This window comes from Lactuca sativa, chromosome 4 (assembly GCF_002870075.4).
Source record: "Lactuca sativa cultivar Salinas chromosome 4, Lsat_Salinas_v11, whole genome shotgun sequence".
In the NCBI taxonomy this organism is placed as follows: Eukaryota; Viridiplantae; Streptophyta; class Magnoliopsida; order Asterales; family Asteraceae; genus Lactuca; species Lactuca sativa.
Genome location: NC_056626.2, coordinates 9,480,146 through 9,486,658, shown reverse-complemented (window position 1 = coordinate 9,486,658; position 6,513 = coordinate 9,480,146). Strand labels below are relative to the sequence as shown.

Genomic DNA, 6,513 nt, shown 5'->3' with positions numbered 1-6,513 from the left:
GCAGCCACAAGTATAAATAGATCCCTTGCCTTGTGAAAATTGGTCCAATGCTTCAAGAAACCCTAGAAGGCTGATTTCATCCTCTCTCCTACTTCATCCTTTGCATAGAGTGTTTGTGTGTAACGACCAAAAAATACAACAAATTTTAAATTTTTCAAAAACGTCTCGTTTCCATTAAATCTTTACAAAAAGGTTTTCAATACAAAACATATAATGTGTTCCCAGAATCACAATACTATGAAATCATGAGGAGCGGTACGATCACGCCTTCGCCTTGCCACAGTCTCCTGAAGGACCTGAAAAAAACATGAAACCGCAACTGTAAGCCCGAAAGCTTAGTGAGATATCCCCAAAATACCAACCACAAATACGCCCTTCCAGGCCACGACCTTCCGGTCCAAATCGTATTGCCTTCCGGCCCATAACATTTTGCCTTCTGGCCCATAACGTATTGCCTTCTGGCCTATAACATAAAAAGCATACATAACCTAATAGAACATAGAACAGCCATGCATATCGGGTCAAACTCCAGTCTAAACAACCGTGTGCACATAACACATAATCATATAACAGTTCACAGTCAGCACATCGATCAAACAGATCACATAACATATGATCACCTTAACCAGGATACCGACCTAGCCGATCACTAGCATAACATGACCCTACGACTCAGCCAACATACTATTTAAGCACATACGCCTTTCCAGGCCATGACCTTCCGACCCACATCACAATGCCTTCCGGCCTACAACATATAATGCCTTCCGGCCCACAACATATAATGCCACAATGCCTTCCAGCCCATAACATAATGTCACAATGCCTTCCGACCCACAACATATAATGCCTTCAGGCCCATATCCCGCAATATCATAACAACAGACAACTACCCGGATTTCCATCCGATAGAGGGTCGGCCTTGGTGCCTTAAACCCTGTGGATATAGTGAGGATAACTCACCTCGAAACTGCCGACTGAACAGATAACCCAAGCTGCTCCGATCACTGATACGATTTCCACCACTGGACAACCACCAATGCACTGAACTCCAAACAATAATCAACAATTATCAAAATGCCCCTGAAAACCACTGGTCAACCCTTGGTCAAAGACAAGGTCAAAGTCAACCCCTGACTGACTCTACTCGCCGAGTCAACCCGATGACTCGCCGAGTCCCCATACTCAGAACTTCCCTCAATCCGCGACCTAACTCGCCGAGTCACCCCGAGACTCGTCGAGTTCAACAACTTTGAGTCCACTCGCACACCACTCACCGAGTCATCCCCTGACTCACCGATTCTCGACTCGACCAGAAGATATTGGGACTCTTCGACAAGAATCACCGAGCCCAAGAACAGACTCGCTGAGTCTAAGGCTATCTTCAACCTACTCGCCGAGTTGTTCATACAACTCGCCAAGTTCCAGGCCATCTTCGTCCAACTCGCCGAGTTGTTCTTCCAACTCGTCGAGTTCTAGCTCATCTTCAAGCAACTCGTTGAGTACACCCATGTGACTCGCCGAGTACCACCGGTCTGAATCCATTCAGAAGCATTCCGGGCCATGCAATTGCTCCAAAACATAGATCTAGCCTCCTACAACTCATCCATCACGTAAAGTGGCAAACTTTACGTGAATCCAAAGAGATCTATGCATTTTGCACATTAGGGCTAAGGTTTGGGACATGATAGCTTCATCCAACACTCAACACAGGGACTTTCATGCATTCCAACTCTTCTCCATTCCAGATCTGAGGTAGCAACCTCAGATCTAACCTCTAAACTCCAACACATCCAAATATCTAATCTCTAATACCCCCAAAATGATGCATCAAGGAAATGGCAGCTCAAAGACGAGATATTACCTCAAAAGAACGCCCCAACCGTAATGAAACTTGAATCCAAGCAAAGCCCCTTGCTCCAAGCCTTTCCTTCTCTAAGATCTCTTCAATAACCACCTCTCCAAGCTCTAATTTGCTCAACAATGGTACTTCTCCGCGATTTTAAGGTTTCTGGGACTCAAGGGGTGATAAAGAGGCTGAGAGGAAAACATAATGTTCTTTATATGGGGCTCAACCCCGAGAATTAGGGTTTTCTCCACTCAGCGCCTACTCGCCGAGTCCACCTTATTGACTCGCCGAGTCGGCTACTTAACACGCGACCAAATCGCGATTCTACTCGCCGAGTCCATCCATGGACTCGCCGAGTCACTTTTTCCCAATTTACACTTTTAGCCCTTCCACTCTACTTTGATATTTCGGGATGTTACATTGTGACTCCATTATAGGTGCAACACTAGGGGCACTAGGCTTTCAAAAGTCAAGATCAAGAAGGATTAAAATTGTTATTGCTATATAACAAGAGAGGTAAACATTCTAACCCTAATCATATGTGGTTTTTGATATATGTATGCTAGTCATAGGGTTATTGCTTTGGTTTTCATAATTATATGTTCATCATAGAAAAACCTAGATCCAAAGCAATTAGGGTTACATGTACACCATAGGAATGATGTTATGCTCAAAACCCAACATTGTTATCAGAGCCTAGGTCGTTTTTCTATTGAATAGATGCAAAAGTGAACTATTTACCTACGGAATTATGCTACGAAATTTTATTTCCGTTGTTTGTTTTGCTATGAAAAAAAAACCTAACTAAGTTGTTACGAATTTTGTAACGAAATTAAATTCCATAGAAAATTTGCTAAAGAGTTCAAATTCATAACTATTTAGCTATGGAAATTTGTTATGACAATAAAACTCATGGAAGTTTGACTATGAAGTCAATATCCGTTGCAACTTTTGTTACGGATTTTGTTAGTAATTAATATTTTGTAGTTGTTTAGCAACATATATTAGCTACGAAAATCAATCCCGTAGATGATTTGCTATAGAGTAAATGCAAATTGCTATTTTGTAATGTATTTTGTTACAAAATTAAATATTGTAGCAACTTTGTTAACGAATTATAATTCATAGTTATGTTGCTACAGAAATTTGCTACTAAAATCAATTTCGTAGCTGCTAAAGGGGAAAAAAAACCTTGTACTATAACGATTTTTATGGAGACAGTTTAAGTTAATATGTGCGTCTAAAAGTATACAAAGTCCAAGACAAAACAGAAAACTATAAGTGTTAGTAGTTTATAGTCATACTCTAATTGTTTTTATGTGTCAAAAAATGAACAATACAAATGATAAACAAAAAAATGATTATAAGTAATTTATGGTCATTATAAGTAAACATGGTTGAAACCTCTAAATTGTTGTCTGACTTATAAAAATAACTGTTTTACCCTTCTGTAATTTTTTTTTTTCGAATTCAATTATTTTTGTGTATAAAATAAGAGACCAACTTCTTGAATATATATATATATATATATATATATATATATATATATATATATATATATATATATAGATTAACACTATACAAAATCAAAATTAAACAAAAATAAAAATCAAGCATAAATATTTAACAAGTATCGAATTATAGCAATCAAACTTGCTTTGGTTTGGATGGAATTGCTTTAACTAAATAGATTTTTCAAAATACAATGCTCTAATAAGAAGAGTTGAAACTATGAAGCGATAATCAAATAATTAATATTAGTACATTGCTATATCTTACACATCATGACAAGTACAAACACATTCTTGAAAAAAAAACCCTTAATAGTTATTCCAAGTCAGTGATATGTGGTTAATCAACTCAACGTACAAGCTTTAAGCTCATTAACTAATTCACTTCGACACCACATATGATTTCAGACTTTCAAGCATTCCAAACATCACCACATGAGATTCTAGCATCAAGATGCCATTATTTGTAGCTGTTATGCAATATCTCCTACAAATTCCACAAATATGTATCAGTGTGTGTCTGTTTTTATATGACTAAAACTAAAACACCACTTGTTACACAACTGGTTAATATAGAATCAATCGTCATCTACCTATAAACTTGTGTTACTAACAAGATATACCAAACAACTCAAAACATCATCAAATTAATCCGAAATCCCCTAAAAAACATAAGTCTTATGGGAAAAAATCAATTAACAATTAAAACATCATTCCAAATGCTCCAGGAATTGAAATCAACATAAAAATCGATTAACTCTTGCATCAGAAAAAACATATGTCAATTGTCAACTACAATTTCTTCATAAGAACTACTAATTCAACCAATAAAAAAATATATAGGATTGGAAATTAGCAGTCGATTAGCCCTTAATATAAAGTTTTAGGTGAAAAAAAGGAAGAAACTGTCACTTAGAACCCGACAATCGACTGCTTTGAAATTTGCATCAACATCACTCCACTGTGTTTATTATCACATGGATGTTGTTGTTACTCATCACCAGATTGCCACATCTGATTTCAGAAGAAAAAAACAGGCATCTGATTTCAACATGAAGATATTCCTCCGATTTCAGAAAAAAATCTCTAAAACTCGATTTTCAAACAACATATGAATTCAGAAAAAGAAAACGAACGTAACTTTATGCTCGATTTTTAGGGAAAACAACTATCATACTCAATTTTCAAGGATTTAAGTCGAACTAAAGACAAAGAAAAAAGGGAAAAAATATGTGAAGAAGATGTCGGAGGTGAACTGTTAGAGCCGGAGGCAAAGCCGACACATGCAAAGCAGCGGTGTCAGACGTGATCGGGGCTGGAGGAGGAAGGGTGGAAGAAAAAACTGGCGTCGATGTCTGATGAGAAGAAAGAAAGTTGAGGCGCATATGAGTAGGAAGAAAAGAGGCGGATTAAGTCGATCCAGGTAAATGAGGGAAAAAGATTGTTTATTTTGGGATTGGAGGGAAATTAGGTCAAAATTTTGGAGAGGAAGGGAAAAGATAAATTGATATTTGTAATTTTGGATTCTAACTATTTAAATTTATGAATCCGGTAATTAATTTTTTTATTAAATTTATAGTTTTTTGTAATAAAAAAATAAAAGTATAAAATTGTTCATAATATGTTACTAATTTTATGATTTGGTTTTATTTGTATTTGTTTTTATCTAAAATTCTTCTAAATTTTATGATTACGTGACTAATGAACTACATTTATTTAACCGTAGTAACCTTAAAGTAAAAATCAATGAGTTAGCTATGGATTTTAATTTTGTGAAAAATTTTGTGGTCGGATGACCTGTGTAGGTCAACGAGTTCCTGATAGCACTCTCACAGGTCCGGAGATCATTCGATAAATGACAGAGAAGATCGTTCAGATTCGTGAACGATTGAAAGCCTCTAGAGACCGACAGAAAAGCTACGCAGACAAGAGAAGGAAACCCTTGGAATTTCAGGTGGGAGACCGCGTTCTTTTGAAAGTCTCACCCTGGAAGGGCTTGATACGCTTCGGAAAGCGTGGAAAGCTAAATCCAAGATATGTAGGGCCTTTCGAGATTCTCGCTAGAATCGGCCCTGTAGCTTTCAAATTCAACCTACCTCGCAAGCTTAGTAACGTACATTCTACTTTCCACGTCTCGAACTTGAAAAAGTGTCTATCCGATGAGACTCTCGTAATCCCACTCGACGAGATCGAGATCAATGAGAGCCTCAACTTCGTGGAAGAACCTGTAGAGATCATGGACCGAGAGGTCAAGCAAACGAAGCAAAGCCGTATCCCGATAGTGAAGGTTCGCTGGAACGCCAAGCGAGGACCTGAATTCAATTAGGAGCGCGAGGATCAAATGAAATTGAAATATCCTCAACTTTTCTCTTAGTTATTTGTAACTACTTAATTGCTTAAACTCTAATTTCGGGACACAATTCTCTCTAACGGGGGGATGATGTGACAACCCGAAATTTCTATCTTGTACAATCATTCACTTCAATCAAATTCAGACTTGTTTCTGCTAACTTTTAGCACTGTTTAGAGTTTGTTTGAGTGTTCTAAAGCCTAGTACCTTCAAGAGGTAATTATAGGAAGTATACTCTAGAGTTCAATGTGCAACATTCAAGTCTCAAAACTCAAAGAATTGGAGTTTACGACCATAAAATGGAGTTTACGACCGTAAACTCTATGGTATATATATGGCACTTAGTCATTTTTATTCACTTTTACCATTTTAAGCCAAAGAACTCATTCTCTCTCAAGTATCATCTGATTTTTCACTAAGATCTTCAAGATTGTAAGTGTTTCTTCCCTTGTTTTGTTGATATCCTTCAATATCTAGTGATTGTACATGATTTCATCCATGAAATCTCTTCATTTTGATAGATCTTCAAGTGTTCTTCATTTCACCAAGAACACCAAGAACACACACTAGTGTTCTTGGACCTTAATCACCCTTACAAGTTTCTATATTGTAACTAGCTACCTCCTATACTTTTTAGTTAGTTAGGATGGTGAATCAAGGACTTGAAAACATCAAGAACTCAAGAACAAAAGGTGTTTACGACCAAGGCAATCTCCTTGGGCCGTAAACCCTAATTAGTGGTGCAATGTTGCCACAACTCCTTCATAAGCGTTGGAACCAAGTCTAGAACACTTCAAGGAAGA

At 37.3% G+C, this 6,513-nt stretch overlaps 1 long non-coding RNA gene across 1 annotated transcript; it reads right to left on the bottom strand.

The window, feature by feature from the left end:
• Positions 1-3,572: 3,572 nt before the first annotated feature.
• On the bottom strand, positions 3,573-4,821 carry LOC111910639 (uncharacterized). The gene is made up of 2 exons (XR_002856591.3): positions 4,502-4,821; positions 3,573-3,847 (listed from the first exon to the last, which is right to left on the bottom strand). It is a non-coding gene; the product is annotated as an uncharacterized LOC111910639 (long non-coding RNA).
• Between the last annotated feature and the right edge of the window lie 1,692 nt (positions 4,822-6,513).